Below are 19052 nucleotides of genomic sequence, written 5' to 3'. Positions count from 1 at the left end.
TCCTACTTCAATTATTAGTCTTGAGATAAAGGTCTTCAAAAATCATACTCATAGGTTTGGCAAGAAAGTGCAAATTCGTGAAAAATGCAGGTCCTCTCTCTCCCCCTTCAATTGCGGAGTTGGAACAGAAATAATAGGGGGGGGGTAGTTTTTCGAACCGAAAATCATGTCGAGCTCTCCAATTTCACTCAAATTTTTCCACGATGAGTCTTCTTTGATGACCTGTCATACTTTTTTCAAAATTAGGAGGTTGTCAAGAGCTGGGAGGGGATGCACTGAGGGCACGAATTCAAAAAATCAGCAGGTATCAGAACTCGACGTTTTCAATCATCGTTGTCTTGTCACACCACATTTTCATTTTTTTTAAATTTAAAAAAGGAGAAAGGTGAAAATATGAAAGGAGCATTGACAAGGTGTTTTTCAAAAAAGAATCTGATATTCGAATTAATTGTAATGGAATTGTCACTCCACATTCACCATAATTTTTCGATTTCCTTTCCAACCAGGAGAGGGGAGGGAGGGAGGGAGGGAGGGAGAGAGGGATGGAGAGGGGGTGCTGGGGGGGGGAACACACTGAGGGGTTTTCTCCGAGAAATGATTTGATATTCGAACTCAGTCCTTAGTAAATATTACAAACAACTCGTCACACATCATGTTGAATTTCTTTGGTATCTATTTTGACCTTGTTTAAGGACTCTAATGTTGGAAAAAGGGGTTCAGAGGGGTGCTGTCGAAAAATTAAACCAATATTCGAACTCGGCGTTATCGAATTAGTAATAATCGATATGTCACTTGATTTTTGAATTTTTTTCTTGATTTTGAATACTTAATATTCAAAATTGGGGCCCCTATGTCTCAAAAAATGTATAGATTTCATTTTGAAAATTGGCCCCCTCCAATTTTAATTACATGATTAGAGATCACGTGACAAAGACACATCCTTTGTCAAGTTTTCGATTGCACTAATTTTGAATTTTGAGTTACTTTTTCAATACGAGAAGCCCCCTGGCCCCTCATAAGGCCCCAAATTGAAAAAATTCGTGTGACGTAGGGTTTGTTTGATTTTTAGATATGCTAATCTCAAATTTCAACTTCATTTCTTGATGTGATATGAATTATGATCCTCATGGACCCCACAATGAGCACCCAAGTTGAAAAAAAGAGAATTGAAAATTCGTATTGTGACCTATGTTTTGCTTGGTTTTCAGAGATGCTAATTTCAAATTTCAACTTGATTTTTTAATAATACCCTCCTAAACCCCAGAATGAACCCCTGAGCAGAAAAAAATTGAAAATTCGTGTGACCTATGGTTTGCCAGGTTTTCAGAAGTGCTGATTGCGAATTTCAACTTAATTTTCTGATAAGACCCTCCTGATCGAGCTTCACATTGAGCTCTTTAAGTTGAAAAAATAAATTGAAAATTTATATAGTGATCTACGGTTTGCTAGGTTTTCAGATGTGCTGATTGCGAATTCCAACTTAACTTTCTGATACGACCCTCCTGGACTCCATAATGAGGCCCCTAGGCCCTAAGTTGAAAAAAAAATGAAAAATCGTGTGACCTATGGTTTGCTAGGTTTTCAGAAGTGCTGATTGCGAATTTCCACTTAATTTTCTGATACAACCCTCCTGAACTCCATAATGAGGCTCTCAGGCCCTTAGTTGAGAAAAAAATGGTTCGAATTTCAACATACTTTTTTGATACGAGCATCCTACCTCGCAATGAGTCCTCAAATTTTATAATTTATCAAAAATTTCGTGTGATGTTTTTTTTTCCACCAAACTTGAGCCAAATCCCCTTCTCTCTTATAAGCGGATTTTTGGTGAATTTTTGGATACCTATCAATAACGATTTTATAGCAATGAGATGCAATAATGTGAATTTTTTGCAATAGATTTCGCTTTCAACTCCCACAATGACTGAAAATCATGAAAAATTTGCGAATTTGTTGGCCGATATTGGACGAGTGTGTAATTGGCTGCCACAGTTGGTTTCATCTTGTTTAAAAAATTTTGAAATCGCAGGGAAGAAATAGTTTTGTGCTGGGTGCTCCAAAATTGTTGAAGATGATGAAAATGCACCCAATCTGTATTCGACTTGATCCAGAGTAGTGGTTTGAATTGAATTTTTAGCTGCCAAAGTAAATTTTCGCTCGACTTGAAAAAATTAAGATTTTTTGAGATAACGGATTCTACTTTGGAGACCACAAAACAGCAAGAAATTTCATAAAATTGATCCAGAAGTAGGCTTGAATTGAAATTTTCATATCTTTAGTGGATTTCGGATGAATCGAAGAATTTGGTCAAATTTTCCGGAGGAAATTAATCTTGCATTGGGGACTCCAAGAAAAACCCAAATAATTCGCCATTTCTAACCCAAAAAGTTTTGCTACAGAAATTAATTTCCATTTGATGTGAGCCAATCTAAAATTTCTGGTCAAGATCAAATTTTTTGCTGAAACTTCTAATAATGAGGGGGGGGGGTATTCTCTTTCTAAATGCAAAAAAATCTTTGAAATCGAAGCTGAAGGATTTGAAATATTTTTGATATCTGACCATTTGAAATTTTTTGTGTTGTGAAATTTTCTGGGTAAATTTAATATATAAGTATTCCAAGTACTTAATTAAAATTCGCATTTTTCCGATCCCTTCAACTTTAAGGATGTTCAATAATTTCTTTCATGCTTAATTTTTTTCTCCATTTTCAAAATAATTATCCCATCAAATTTACGATTGTAGTCATCCGAAGCTTTTTTATATTTCTCACCCATTTCGGCTCAAATGCTACATACGTATGCCAAAGACAGACATTCAACGGGACACCCTGTATGACACTTTTACTACACGCCTATCTCGCAACAGCCTAAACCTCGCGGTGTCAAATTCACCTCGTCCTCATCCAACCTTAGGTACACACGAATTTATTGGCAACAGTTCAAGCGAAAACTCGGCTGAAAATAATTTTTTTAATGCTACTAACACGGTGCCGAAGACCGACGACCTTATAAAGTAAATAATCGATTCGAAAGAAGGCATTTTTTGCATTCTTTATACGCGACGATGAAAATTCCCTCTTAATGTATGTGATACATCTTCATTACACGTATAATAAACTTGCCATTTTTAGCGTGCATCCCCCATCAATCAATCCGCTTTCTTTGTTTCCTCATCCCTCGCACTCTCGCACTTACACCTTTATTTTTTTCACTTTCGTATGTACTTTTTTTTAGTATATCGATTCGATTCGCAAATCAACTCTTTTCGATCGAATTAGCTATCTTTTTACAAAAATTAATTTTTAAAATATACTATTTTCGATGTGTTTCGAATTCTGGCGTCGTCGTCGCTCGTTTCTTTATTTCGAGAACCAAGTTTTTCTCGCTTTTGCCAATTTCCAATACTCGCGTAAAAGAATTGATAATGTTTAAGCTTGATTTATTGTCGAGTTTTCTTTGTTAAAAAGATGCCCTTTTTTAATGACTTATTTTTGTTTCCGATTCTTACTTAATTGAGTTCGTTAAAAAGCTTCCGAATATTTCGACTCGAGATTATAATTATTGCTAATTTTGTTTTCTATTTTTTCGAAGGAAAAAAAACGTTTTCAAAGCGAAAATAGGGTCGTATTTCAAGTCGAGATAGTGTAGAAGGCCAGGAGGGTATATTGGATTATTTTGTGTAACGTCGAAGGAATGGAGGGAAAGGGAAGGGGGTCACGGATGCGGAAAATTTCGTATTAGATATTTTTACAGAATATGGATTTTAAACAGATTTTTTTAATTTTCAAAAATTAGCTAAAAATCCAAAAATGAACTCCAGTGCCTGAAATTTTGCTTATGGAAGTGTCGAGGCATGTTCTTTCAATCTAGCTTGGTTTATTTAAAATCAGAGTGTTCCATTTCAAGAAGTTGACTTGTAAGAGTAAAATAAGTACGTTGAATCTGGAAAATTAATCAATCCAATAAACTTACCTGCAAAAAACCATTCGAGGATTTTAACCAAGTTTTCATTCGAGTAGTTCATCTTGCTCTCAATTCGACGTAATTTTCAATCACTCAAATGAAATCCAACCACATTCGATCGCAACACTAACACAACATCGCAATAAAAAGTGGTATCCATTACAATGCATTTGAACAAATAAGAAACCTTTTGCCAAAGGCGACACATCTAAAATAATCTAATTTCCTCGCAATGAAAAGAGCTTTCCTATCTACAAACATTGTTCCAGTTGATAGAAAAGAAGTGCGAGAATAGATAACTTGTACCTTGAAAAAAAAAATGAAAAAGGTACCTGCCCATGCGACGAATTCTTCCTATATAGGTAACAAAACAAACTTGAAAATAACAGGGTTAAAAAAATGTGTATAAAATTTCAAAGCTCGCGTCAAAGATAGCTTTATTTTTTCTTTTCTCGAACGAGCTCACGCGCTTATTCTTTATATTATTTTCAAGTATCTGTGTCAAATTTTCCAGTGTTGAGATACGGATAGACGGATACGTACGTTAGTCGAGCTGATAAAGGTATTTTTCAAATTATGAACCACCACGTCGAAATGTATACGTAGTAGGTAGAGGTGGCTGTATAAATAGAATATTTTTTGTGGAATTTTCCCACAGGGAGCGTTCCTCCATTCCGTTCGGTGTTTGAAAGTTGGTGAAAAATGACTATGCGGTGTTCGTCGCCTGTATAAACCATCTATATTCATTAAGGGTTAAATAAGTGCTGCCGTATGCGAGAAGGTATTAGATAAACTGCTGAGCTATTTGATGTGATTATATTATCGTGAGAGTAATTTTGCATACTCGGTTCGCCGTTTATCTGACGTGAAAGTCACCGTGGCGTGTGTGTTATTTGTGATGGTGAGGGGGAGGGGGTTTGTGTGGTTTTGAGAAGTCAATTTTTATAGTGTGGAAGAGATTGGATATTTTGTTGAATTGATGAATAGTTCGATTTTTTCAATTTTTTATCAGATAGGATTTTTTTTACTCGTTGATGGGGAAAATATCAAGGGAGATGTCTCAATTAGCAGAACCTTTTTTCATCGTTAATGCCAAAAAATTTGAAAAAAAAATGGTAAAATTTGATGTGCTGAACTAGGTCAATTTTTAATAATGAAATTTTATCTTTAAAAGTCATCAAAACTTGAACTCATCAAGATGAAATTAAAAAAGTCATAATTTATCTTGAAGAACTACAGGTTGGTCCATATTGCGAAGCAAAAAAAATCTTTCAATAAAATTAAGCTTCCTGATTTTAGTTTGAAGTAGGAACCTCAAAACTAAATTACTTACATAAAAAAACAGATGGGCAGTAGAGATGGATTTTTTCTCTACAATTTTATTCATTATTTTGGCCAACTCTTGTTTTTTTTCGAAAATCATTTTTTTTTTGTGATGAAACAGATTTCAAATTTTTCATCTCAAAAAATTGATTTTTGGGAAAAATTTAGGATCTTGTGAAAAAAATGAAGAAGAACAAAATTGTCGAGCATGAAATTTCCCACTTGTGAAGTGTGGTGAGTTTTTTCTAGGCAGTTTTTTTTAGTAATATTTTGAGGATGAAAGCTCAAAATGATGAACTTGAATCGAAATTGTTTTCAAGAATCGAATTCAACTATTTTTTAATCACTTAGAAATTGATTTTTGAAGAAAAGTAAGGGTCCTACGATGAAAACAAAGAGAAAGAAATGCGTCAATAATGTTTTCAGGAAGATTTTACTTTTAAAGTATTTTTAGCAGAAGTCGAAATAACCGATTTGCATCATTTGTTTCAGATGAAATTAAATTTCTCATCGCAGAAAATTAATTTTGGGGACAAACTAGGGGGTGGGGGGAGGGTCTTATCAAAGAAAAAAGAGAAAAAAACGAAGAGAAATATTGAAGCAGAAAATTTTTTAACATGAAACGTGAAATTATAGGAAACTTTTTTTGAGTAATTTTTGATCGAAATTCAAAATGATCTTACTGAAACAAATTTATTGATATTATATTAAACAAGTTTTGGGAAGAACGAAGAGTCCTCCGAAAAAAAAAGATGAAATTTTATAGCAGAAAATTTTTCACTTACAACAGGAAGTTGGTTTCTTCCAAAAAGTCTATGTTTTTGAGATATTCTAATGAAAATGAGAAGTAATTAGCTGCAAATCGTCTGTTTTCCATAAAATTCATTTTTTTATGACAAAAAAAACTTTTTATCCCAAAAAAAATGGGTCCTGCAAAAAAACGAGGAGAGATGAAATCGTATAGAGCAAAAAATTTGAGCAAAATTTGAACTGATCAATTTGCAGAGTCAAGTTTTTGAGAAGGACCAATTTAATGTTTCATCGAGAAAAATCGATTTTTTGGAAGAACGAAAAAGGGTCTTGTGTTCGAAAAAAAATCATTATCATATTTTGAAACGTGACGGTAATTTTTTCCAAAAAGTGTCTGTTTTTGAGATATTCTAATAAAAATGTGAAGTACTTAATCAACTGAAAATCGACTACTATCTTTAAAATTTAATTTTTTATGACAAAAAAAACAGTTTTTTTCGAAAAAAGGGGGTCTTGCAAAAAAAAAACAAGGAGAGATGAAATTATAGAACAAAAAGTTTGAGCAAAATTTAAAATGATTAATTCAATTTAAAAATAAATTTTTAGAAGAACCAATTCAGTTTTTCTTCACAAAAAATCGATTTTTAGGAAGAACGAAGGGTTCGTCTAGTACGAAGAAAACGAAAAAAGATGAAACTGTACAGCTGAAAATGTCAAAAAACGTAAAACTACTTTTTTGAGTATGCTTTTGCTTTTAAGTAATTTTGAAGGAAATTTGAAATGATCAACTTTGAATCGATTTTTAAAAATAAAATTCAATTTTTCATTACAAAAAAAACAATTTTTGAGAAAAACCAAATATTTTGCAGAAAAAATGAATGAAAACGAAAATGATAAATCATGAAATTTTCTATCGAACAATGTGAATAATTTTCTTTCAGGAAGTCAAGTTTGGCAGATATTTTAAACAAAACATTCATTAATGATTAAATCAATTTTTTTATCTCAAAAAATCGATTTTTTAGATGAACAAGGGGTCCTAAAAATAAAATGAAAATACTAAAATTGTGGAGCAGAAAATTTTCCATCAAAAACTTGAAGGGGCTTTGTTTTTTTTTCAAATAGATAATAATTATTTTTTTATGGAGGTTTTGTTTTTGAGATAACTACGTATTTTGAGCAAAATTAAAAATAAGCAACTTTGAAAGGATGTTTTTGAATAAAATTAAAAATTTCTTATCGCAAGAAATCAATTTCTACCTCAAAAATGATCTGAACCAGATTTATTGAGCATAATGTTTTTCATCAGAAAAATGTGAGCACCTAAGTATTTTTTTTTTGAATGTTCGATACTTTTGAAATATTTTGAGCAGAAGCCAAAATGATTAATTTGAAGCGATTTTTCAAAGTGAAATTCCATTTTTCATCACAAAAAATCAATTTTGGAAAAAAAACTAAGGATTTTACAAAACAAACGAAGTATGGTGAATTTATAAAACACAAAAATTTCACCGTGAATCAAGCTTTGTCTGGAAACCTTTTTGATTTTGATATATTTTTAGCCAAAATTGAGCTGGTAAATTTGAATTGATTGTTTTGAGTGAAATAACTTCCTTCATCACAAAAAATCGATCTTTAGGAAGAACGAAGGGTCCTAAATACGAAGAAAAAGAATAAAGATGACATGGTGAAGCTGAAAATTTTCTACCAAAAGCATGAAACTACTTTTTTGTTCGTTTTTCAGTAGTCATTTTGAGGGAAATTTAAAATGATCAACAATGAGTCGACTTCCTAAAATAAAATTGACTTTTTAACTACAAAAAAATCAATTTTTGTGAAAAACCAACAGTTTTGCAGAAAAAAATGAATGAGAACGAAGTTACAGATCATGAAATTTTCCATCGAAGAATGTGAATAATTTTCTTCCATGAAGTTTAGTTTGCCAGACATTTTGAACAAAACTTTAATTGATGATCAATTATCTCAAAAAATCGATTTTTGTTTGCAAGAACTAGGGGCCCTAAAAATAAAATGAAAATAGGTAGGTAGGTATATAAAATTGTGGAGCAGAAAATTTCCCTCCAGAAACTTGAAGGGGCTTTTGTTTTTTTCATTCATTTTTTGAGCAACATTAAACATGAACAACTTGGATAGATCTTTGTTGATGAAATTGAATTTTTTTATCACAAAAAATCGATTTTTGGGAAGAATTAACGGTTTTACCTCAAAAATGATTCCAAAATAAAAAAAAAATTAGTGATATTTTTATCGAAAAAATGTTACTAATTTTTTTTTTATTTTGGAATGTTGGAGATCTTTAAAATATTTGAGCAAAAGCCAAAATCATCAATTTGAATCGATTTTTTAAGATTAAATTCAATTTTTCATCACCAAAAATCAAGTTTGGAAAAAAACGAGGGTTCTTATCTCACAAAACAAACGAAGAAGGGTGAATTTGTAAAGCACCAAATTTCCATCAAAATGCAAGTTTTCCCTGGAAAACTTATTGATTTTGAAATATTTTGAGCCAAAATTTAGCTGGTAAATTCGAATTGATTGTTCGTAGTGAAATCAATTTTTTCATTACAAAAGAAATAATCTTTGCCAAAAACTGTCAGTCATACAAAAAAAAATTGAAGTGAAATAAAATTGTACATACGAGTACGACACTAAAAGTTTCTCGTCTTTGGAAGTTTGGAGCATGCTTAATTGTTCAAAAAACTTCGTGTTTACAGTTTTTTGGACAAAAAAAAAGCTCCTAGTATTTTATTGAATGATTTCCTTATTTCGATGGTCCAGTTTTAAGTCAAGTTGCAGTTTTGCATCTCGTCAATGGATGTTTACAGCCAGTCTGGTGAACTCAGGACTCTCATAAGCAAATTTAACCCTGAAATTATTGCCTTACAAAAGACACATCTCCACAATCATCACTCTTTTAACTCCAAAATTACAGCTCTTTGCAGAGGCACAGCAATTTTTGTAAAAAAAAAACTACCTCATCATTTACCTTAAATATTTCTGTAGGCAATATTCAAGCCAATGCAATAACTATTGAGGCTATAAATTTCTACAAGTCAAAAATATCTGTCTGTAATGTTTACATTCCTCCTCACCAGGACATAACAAAATATGAATTAGATCAACTTTTTGCCCAAATACCAAAACCTTACATTGTTGTAGGAGATTTTAATGCCCACTCCAAAACCTGGGGAACAAGTATCACAAATAATAGAGGTAATGTAATTGACAAATTTCTCCTGAAAAATGATACCTTCCTTCTGAATGAGTCAAAACACACTCACTTTAACATTTCTAATGGTACCTATTCAAACATTGATCTAGCTTTTAGGTCCCCGAACATTTCCCATCTTTTGAACTGGAACCCCTATGATGACCTTTATTATAGTGACCACCTCCCAATCACCATCAACATCCCTCTTCAAACTCAGAAACCCACCCATGAAAAATGTCCCAAATGGATTCTAAACAAGGTAAACTAGTCACGTTTCAACAAGAAAGTTCTCCTAATTGACTTTACACCAGATGATCTGAACACTATAGTTGCATATTTCACAACTTCTATTGTCCAAGCAGCTGAAGAAACCATTCCAAAAACTTCTACAAAAGTTCCCAAAAAATCTGTCCCATGGTGGTGTCATGAATAATTTTTCAAAAATTCAGCAAAATTTTGAAAATGAAATCCAACTTTGGAATTTTTTATGAGCGTAAATTTTGTAATGTTCCTTAACTTTGAAAATGAAATTCAATTTTTGGAATTTTTTTATGAGCTTCAATTTTGTGATGTTCTTACAATTTTTGGAATTTTTTTTATGAGCTTCAATTTTGTGATGTTCTTACAATTTTTTTCTGTTTCGACTCAAAACTCAAACGTTTTTTGTTCAATGTTCATTCAATCTTCTCATTTTTTTTGGTTTTTCTTTCTTAAATAAGTACTTACCTAAGTCGAAACTCCATAATTGGAGCATTTTGAGTATCCTTGAGTCCCTCAAAAAAAGACAACTTACAGGACTCCAAAAAAATCGTAGTTCGTTGCATTTTATTTTTCAAGTAGTTGTACGTACCTATGTATTCTGGTCACCCCCCTCCCCTTCTCCAAAAATCTGATTCTGAACTATTTTCCAAGTATCTTGTTCAAATTTATGTTATTTTTGAAAAATTTGTCTAAAAGTTCATTATTCTGAGAATTATGCTTTTTACTTCTCATATTTGAAAGCTGCGTCGATGCATCTAGATCGATAAAAAAATTGATCATTCATCGACACCTATTTTTGTCGCAAATATTCATTCATTTCCACCTGCCATCTCCGGGCACATCCAAATTAAGACGACAAATAGGCAACTAATCGAACATATTTGTCGTACAATTGCATAATAATATACTTACTCTTCCCCATGATTCACAATAGCTGCTAAAATGCTACTCTACGACGTATCTTTTGCTTCGCTCAAGACTAACCGAAATAATATTACCATTTTATTATTCGCCTCGCCTCGCTTAATCATTCTATACTCCGGGTGTTTTCGCACAAATAAGGGATGTGAATAGGCAATTACCATAGGCCATAGCCGGCGCAAACAAGTCAGACAAATTGCATATATTTATATTTTTAGGCAAACAATTACGCGATAAAACCGCCAGCATAATCGAAATGAGATTATATTGTTTGTTAAAATACGTGAAAATATACGCAGTAGATTATCTCACGTCAACCGCACGACCCTTTTTCGTTCATCGTTTATTCGTCTACCACGCACATTTTTTTTAACGATCAAAATATCCAATTTGGAATATTTTTAGAAACAATTGTTCGCGGTATTTTTGTACCAGTTGCGAAAATACATATTGTAATACTTACGTTCGAGAGTATCTTCCTACACTATATTTTTATTTGCAAATTTCTCCCAAAATATTCAACGGGAAGTGCAAAATAATCGACGAAGTTAGGGAAAATTATGTATTTGAATAATTTGACACAGGGTCGAGTTCACAAATAAGTTATAAAAAATATTGTAAAAATCACACTAAGGTATTTGTCACTGGAATATTATTTGTTTCACTTGGAATGTAATTTATTGTATTAATAAATTCAGATACAATTGACATATAGCCCTCGAGGGTTATTTTTGTAATCAAGTCAGTCAATCGTAACAATGGTATTTTTTAATATTATGGTTTTGAAATGAAATATCATAAGCCTACTGGTAGATATCCTATTTATTTGTAAAATCCAATAAATCTGTTTTTATATTTATTGGAAATTTGGAATTCACTTTGGAACGCCAGATAATAAAGAATCTTTGTTTACTACAAATATTTGGTATTTTGGTATCGAAATTTAATTTAAAGAAATAAAAATTTCATCATGATGAGGATACCTTTGTTTAAAAATTCTTCGAAATATTTCTTTTTTTCCCTTTACTGACGTGTGGCGATGGTAGCACGTTATATGAGACTATACGAGTAGAGTACATTTCTCATTTTATTTATTTTACGATTTTCGCATCTAGATATGAAATTTCATTTCATATCGTTCCGGCCTGATAAATCTTAATAAAATTATGAAAAGCTTGTTTTCCTTTCGAGCCTTTCAAAAATGTAATTAACCGTGGCTCGTTGCCAACTTCGCCTTTCAGCCATATCGTAGTATCGTCATGCATTTCACTCGAGCTCCGCAGTATCTGTACTATACTGGTTTTTAATCATAAATGTAACCATCTAATAATAATGAAATTAAATAGATATCCCCCTTCAATTACTTTCCCTTTATAACGACATGGTACTACATATGTACACATCGTATCGTAAGAAATATGCTTTTTGGTGAATGGAAAATCTACGACGTTGAACGTATTTTCTTCTCAGTGGTGCTCAAATGTTTACACTGACCTCTTGTTGAAAGCAACCGTGATGGAAAGGTTTCTTCTTTACGCACAAGTTTAGGGTTTTCTTCATTAGTGTTTCTTCTTTGAATGGAAACTGAAAAAAGAAATACAATTTATAATTTTATTGCATAAACGTGATGATTTTTGAGCGAAAAGTTACCAAGAACATTGAGAAAAAAAATCTAAATAAGTACTCGAATAATTAACTTCGAATTATTTTCATTTTTTGGGGAACATTTTAACCTTATTGTGCCATACTGAAATTGTGAGATTGGAAAAATCTTTGAAAAAACAATCGCAAAATGCAGTAAAAAATACTAAAAATTCAGAAAGCAGCTCGAAATCAATTTTTATGCCAATTTTAGAATAATTTTGAGCAATTTAACGTTATTTTATTACGTCATTTTTTCAGAATTCTCAAAAATTTGTGCGTCATTTTTGTCAATTTTTTTCACTCTTTTTTTTTAGTACTTTGAGCAAACTTTTCTTGCATTTTGAATAATTTTGAGGGAAAAACTAATTTTCATAGGTTTTATGAAATTTTTGCATTATTTTTCATGATTTTTTGTTGATTTTTCAATTAATTTTCACCCAATTTTCTTCCATTTTCATATTGATTTTCTAATAATTTCTCGTGGATTTTTTTTTCAACATTTTCATCAATTTTTGTGTACCTATTTTAGGAACCATTAACGTCATTTTGATGCTTTCGATCAATTTTCCGTTTTTGATCCTGCTTATTTGAGTGATTTTCTGTTAATTTCAAGCAGTTTTTTCTTCTTCTTTCCCTTTTTGATCATTTTTGCGTCCATTTTGTAAAATTTACATCACGTCTTTTACGTGCTTATTTCTGATGTTTTCTGCACTTTTTTGCCAAGTGATAGGTACGATTTTTGGGTCCATTTTGAAATTTTGCGATAGAGTTTTCAAAATTTTTTGCCACGTTTTACAAAACTTTTTTGATTATTATTCAAACTTTCGATGATTTTCATGAAAATCCAGCTACGTACTTTTGAATTCAATTTCAAAATTTTCCTACCTATTTTTTACTATTTTGATAATTTTAATTTCTTTTCTCAATTTTTGAACGTTTTTATGAAAATTCCACCAATCTTTGCACATTTTTCTCAATTTCAATAGTTTTTATCATTTTTTTTTCGATTTTAAAACTTTTTGTCAATTTTATCAATTTTTGGATAATTTTCTTTCAAGTATTTTGATTTTGAACAATTAATGTCGATTTTTCGTATTTTTTTAAATCAATTTTCCGCAACGTTTTGGTGTTTTGAGATACTTATTCTATCATTGTTTATTAATTTTTATTCCAAAATTTAAACATTTTTTGAAAAAATGAAAAAAAAAATGTCAACATTTTGTTCAAATTTTGTATTTTTTGTGATTTCTGATAATTTTTATGCAATTTTCTGGAAAACCGGAGGGGGGGAGGGGGGATTTTGAACAATTTTGACAGTGTTTTATAAATTACCTATTTTAATGCTCGATCACGATTTATCAATTTATATCAAATTAGAAACTTTTTAGCATTATTTTTTCGGATTTTTTCATCGTACTTTATCATTTTTTTTTTTCAAATTTCAACAATTTTTTAGTTTCTTTTTCCTGATTATTTAATAATTTGCTCTGATCTTTCAAGGTTTTTCGGTCCCTTTTTCATTCATTCTCAAATTTTTAACATCACTTCATTGTTTTTTCAAAAAAAAAAAAAAAATACTTTCAACAATTTTTACGTTATTTTTTTCTTGAGCACGATTTATCAAATTTTACACAAACTGTATCAATTTTTTTATCCCAATTTTGCTAATTTTCACTTTATATTTAAACAAGTACATATTTGTAGCATTTTTGCGATATTTATAAATTTTTTTTCAATTTTCAATTATTTTAAGGTAAATTTACCAAATTTTCATGAATTTTTGAAAAAAAAAATGGTTGATATTTTGTTATTATAGACTTGTGGAATTTTCGCTTCATTTTGCAATTTTTTTTTCAACTTTCAACCATTTTAGGTAAATTTTGCTGATTGTTTATGAATTTTTTGAAATTTTTTACTCATTTTTGCGAAATTTTATCCTACTTATATAATATTTTGTGTATAATTTTTTTTCGTAATTTTCAATTTATTTTATACGCAAATTCCTTCAAATTTCTGATAATTTTAGACGATTTTCAGTATTTTTTAGACTATTTTTGTATTAAATTTTCTCTTTTCGTGGCATTTTCAGCTACTTTTTAATTTTTTTTTTCGAATTTTTAATTGTTTTTCGCGGTTTTTTTGCATTTGTATTTTTTTTCTTTAGTTTGCTGCTGATTGTGTGAAATTGTGTGAACATTTCGTGCATTTTTCTACTATTTTTTCATTTCTGTTTTACTTGCTTTTAACGATTTTTAAGAAAGTTTGGGATTTTTTTTCAATTTTAGGCAATTTTGACCTCATTTCATCTTTTCATGAATTAAAAAAAAAAATTACCCCATTTTACAAAATTTTATACTTATTTATTATTTTATCAGTTTTTTTCTCAATTTTCAACCATTTTACAGATTTATTCATTTTTTTTCATAATTTCAAACAATTTTTTGGATTTTTTACACTATTTTTGTCCTGAATTTTCATTTTTTGTAGCATTCAAAACATTTTTTTTTCAATTAATTAATTTTACACTATTTTTTTATATTTTGTATTCAATTTTTTAATGTGCTGTTAATTGAAGAGTATTGTGAGAAAATTTAACGAATTTTTTGCATTATTTTTTTTCTTTATTTTGCTTTTAACAATTTTCAATAAAATGTAGCCAATTTTCGTTCAATTTTGAGAAATTTTTGCCACATTTTAATCATTTTTTTTTTTCAATTTAAAACTATTTTGAGATTTTTTTTCAGTTTTAGCCAACTTTGACTTCATTTTATCTTTTCGTAAATTTAAATTTTTTTTTTTACAGCATTTCACAAAATTTAATATAATTTTATCATGTTTTCCCCCTAATTTTCAACCATTTTCCGTCAATTTTATCAATTTTTTCTTGATAATTTCAAAAAAAATTTAGAATTTTTTACACTATTTCGCTGTTCAGCATTTTTTTTTTTTGCATTTTTTATGGAATTTCAAAGAAATTTTCTGGTATTTTTTTCGATTTTAATTCATTTTACGCAATTGTTTTGTATTTTTTATTTACCTAATTTTAAATTTTGCTGTTGATAGTAGAGTATTGTGAGAACATTTTATGCATTTTTTGCATTATTTTTTTTCTTCATTTTACTTTCAACGATTTAAAAGAAAATTTAGCCAATTTTCGTTCTATTTTGAGAAGTTTTTGCCTCATTTCAACCAATTTTTTATCAATTTAAAACCATTTTGGCATCAATTCTGTCAATCTTTGGATCATTTTGAGATATTTCGTTCTTATTTTGAAAATTTTACGGAATTTTAGCATAGTATTTTCATGGGGGGGGGGGGGGTTGGAGGACATTTCCAACAACAATACTGGGTAGATAGTTGGTTTGTGAAGTTGGTGTTTTTTTATTAGAATAATAAATTTCTATATTTCTGTCTATTTTTATTGATTTTTTGAATTTTAAGATAGGTAATTTTCTGAATCCTACAATCTTTATTAAAAACGTCGAGTGTTTTTGAAAAACTATTCGTACCTATACCTACCTAACAATCTTAAAAAGTATATTTTAGTAAACTCGAATAGTTTGTTTTGATGCAATTTGGAATAGGTATTTCTCCTGCTCGATGCATATTATGCAGCCATTCGTGCACAGAAGTATCAAGGGTTGCCTAATTGCTGAGCTATACTAGTCTACTACAATCTTACTCTAACCCCAGGACACCCTGTATAATGATATTTTGAAAGTTTTTTCTGTAATTTCATCATTTTGATTGCTTCATCAAAACTAAGGAGTATATAGGACCCTTTTATTAATGGAAGCTATAAAAAGAGCAGAGTGTTTACATTTCATTGCATCAAAATTTCTATAAAAACTCCCACTTGAGAATCTATTTTTTTAAAATAGAATTTTTCAATTTCTATTTAATTCATAGAATTATCGAAAATTCATTAAAGTGAAATATTACTCCTACCTTTCACGAATCCATCTGTATAAATCTGGCCTGCGATCACATTCACGTGAACACGTACAGCAATAATTTACACGTTAAATTGATCACAATGAAAACCAACAAGGTAACTACTATAAAATACAACGCTGCATCCATCGGTATATTGAGAAATCTGCGGGCAAATATAACGAAACCATTTTGCTCATTAGAGGTTTTCTTTAAAACCTTAGCCAGGCATTGCGGTTTGAAGCCGAGACTGGCAAATCGTGGATCGTTGGTTATCGTATACACTGAAGTAACGATGTTTTCAAATTCTCCGGCGCAATTATCTTCCATCCTGAAACAAAGGCGAAAAAAGCAGAGTGAAAAATTAGGTACACGGTGATGGTGTATTACGAGTAGTTGTAGGTTGAAAAGACGACGACGACGACGTCGACGTCGACGTGAAACAACAAGTGCAAATATTATATTCAAAACGGATTCGTTTTTCACGGTGAAAAGCGTTTTAGATGGAAAGGAGCTTAGGCGAAAAAATCTTTCAAATTCCATTTTTCATATACCAGAGAAAATGATAGCTTGGCGTACAAAATAAATTCATTTTTATGGTACTTTTATTCTACGTGTATATTGTCGAGTATTTTGTATATTCCTCATTTTTTTTCTCTTCTTCTTCCTTATAGGGTTATAGACACGAATACGTGTAGGATGTTGAAGTGCTTATTGCATTTATTACATGGGTACTTTTCATCAAACATATATTATATATTTTTTAATTTACTGGGGAGATGATTTCGTATTATTTTTTTTCACGTTTGGGTATGAAATTGAATAAATATTGAACGCAGGTATACATATATCTGGGTACACCGTATTATTTTGTTAAACTATATAAGGCAACCTTTGTACGTGCATTGAAATCCTCTTTTAATAAGCGCTTTACAAGAAATTATATCAAAATTTAAATAGGTAGGTACTTTATTACCTTTTCACGTTTTCTAGTAGGTATTACCAGCGGTACAAGACTCATTAAAACCTAAATTGAAAATCGCTCTGCTTTGAGAAATATCATTTCATAAATGAAAGGACGAGTCATTTTGCTGCTTGGTATATTTATCGCGATTTGGATAAAAAAAAATTAATTTATTAGAATGCACACTCGTTTATCTATATTTATTTTATTATGTGGACCGTTGAAAAAAGCCTTAATTGGAAATCCAATCGTAGTATATAAGATGGAGACTGGAGTAAATTATCCACAGTTGAGTGAATTTTGCAAATGTACATTAAATCTGATGGAATGGAGGAAAAGAGTGGGCAGCTGTCTTGAGCAAAGTAGGAACACGAATATTATTACGTTTGTCGAATGACCTATCAACAAAAAGTTGAAAATTTTCATACAGTGTGTGTCAGTTGCAGTACTTCGCCTTATATCTGACGATGCTGTAGCTCAAACTACAACAGTGTAAAAAGAGTTGCCTAGTTTTAAATTTAATTCGAGAAAATGCTGAATAAGTACTGGCGTTATTTTACTGTACTTTTCTTGAAATTATGGCAATGTTGGAACTCATGTGGACTGAACCACGATTTCAGCTAATTTACAAATAGCTTGATTAGCTGAGTTTGTACGACTGATTCTTTGTAATTGGTTCAAATGCTCATTTTTATAATGTTTGAAAATTCAAAGCTATATGTACCTACCTATACTAATTTTCAATTTATTTTTTGTTTGTTCCAGGTGAGTATTGAATTACCATTGCGAAATTGAAGAAATAAGTAACGTACCTACTCACTCAAATTCTGATTATAATTACATTCTGATAGAAAGTTTTCATTCCCTGTCGTCACAATTTTAGGTATATTACAAGTTAATTTTAAAAGATTATGGGTAAATCACTTATAACTAGAGCTCGGATTTTTATGATTTGTCATATTTTCATTCTTCGCAGAAGATCGCGCACATCCTATGGATTTTTGTGAATCATACAATTCTGAGTAAAATGAGCCCAACTTGTTAGCGCATATTTTGCATATTTTGGGTATAAATGCATAAAAATGCATATTTTAGACATTTTAAGCGCATATTCGTCATATTTTGACCATTTTTTCCATTTTTCAGTCATATTTTGGAAATTTTGGATAAAAAGTCCATTTTTGGTAAGATTTTTCATTAAAAATTGAAAAACTTGAAAAAATTGAAAAAACGATTTTTCAAATTGATTTACAATTAACCTAAAATTGATTATTCGAAGTAAAATTGAAGACTTTAGCCTCCTTTTTTTGAATTTCTTAATTTTGTAGCCTTCTCTTCACCTTTAAAATGAAAAATCCTTTCTATAGATACCCATATTGATGTTGCATAAAAGTGCATATTTTGATGAATAAGGGCATATTTTTTCATAATTTGATCAAAATAAATGCATATTTTATGCGCATAAAATTATTTTTTAAGCGCATAAAAATCCGAGCTCTACTTATAACATTCAATGAATTAGGAAGTAATAATTTTTGGTGAATCACCAGTAATTTTTTTGGTAACTTACTGGAAATTTTTTGGTAAATTATTCATAATTCTTTGGTAAATTACTCGTAAATCTGTATTAAATTACTGGTAATTTTTTGGGTAAATTACTGGTATTTTTTTTGGTAAATTACTGGTAATTTTTTGGTAAATTGCTGGTATTTTTTTTTGGGAAATATATAATCGAACGATAAAAAAGGTGGTTAGCACGATAACCATTTGAACGATAAAACGTGGCTTGGTAACGATAGTTTAGGTGGTAAGCACAGCATTTTTCAACCATTGAAAAAGGTTGTTAGCCCGATAATTTTCATTGATAAACACGATATTTTTCATTTGATTAGCACGATATTTTTCATTGACAAAAGAAAACGCTCGCACACAGTGGGACAGATTTATTTTTTAGGGTGTCAAAAATCATATTTCAGAAATGAATGCAAATTTGGACGTCAATCTTTTTAATACACAGGTATTTTGAGGCACTGAGTTCATTTTTGCCGTTATTTTGGTTCGAAC

The 19052-nt window shown here is 30.4% G+C and overlaps 1 protein-coding gene and 1 long non-coding RNA gene across 4 annotated transcripts in view; one reads left to right on the top strand and one right to left on the bottom strand.

Annotated features, from left to right (window-relative positions):
* Positions 1-19052, top strand: part of LOC135846553 (orexin/Hypocretin receptor type 1) — a 111818-nt gene that overhangs the window by 30426 nt on the left and 62340 nt on the right. The window lies entirely within an intron of this gene.
* LOC135847007 (uncharacterized) overlaps positions 10996-19052 on the bottom strand; it is a 54025-nt gene continuing 45968 nt past the window's right edge. For all 3 annotated transcript variants that reach the window (XR_010559067.1, XR_010559066.1, XR_010559065.1), the window contains 2 exons: positions 16040-16355; positions 10996-12031 (listed from right to left, as the gene is read on the bottom strand). This is a non-coding gene — a long non-coding RNA (uncharacterized LOC135847007). The remainder of the gene's footprint in view (positions 12032-16039; positions 16356-19052) is intronic.

The sequence above is a fragment of the Planococcus citri genome, chromosome 5, assembly GCF_950023065.1.
Source record: "Planococcus citri chromosome 5, ihPlaCitr1.1, whole genome shotgun sequence".
Lineage (NCBI taxonomy): Eukaryota > Metazoa > Arthropoda > Insecta > Hemiptera > Pseudococcidae > Planococcus > Planococcus citri.
Note: the sequence above shows the minus strand (reverse complement) of the source record. Positions and strands in the feature narration are given on the sequence as shown.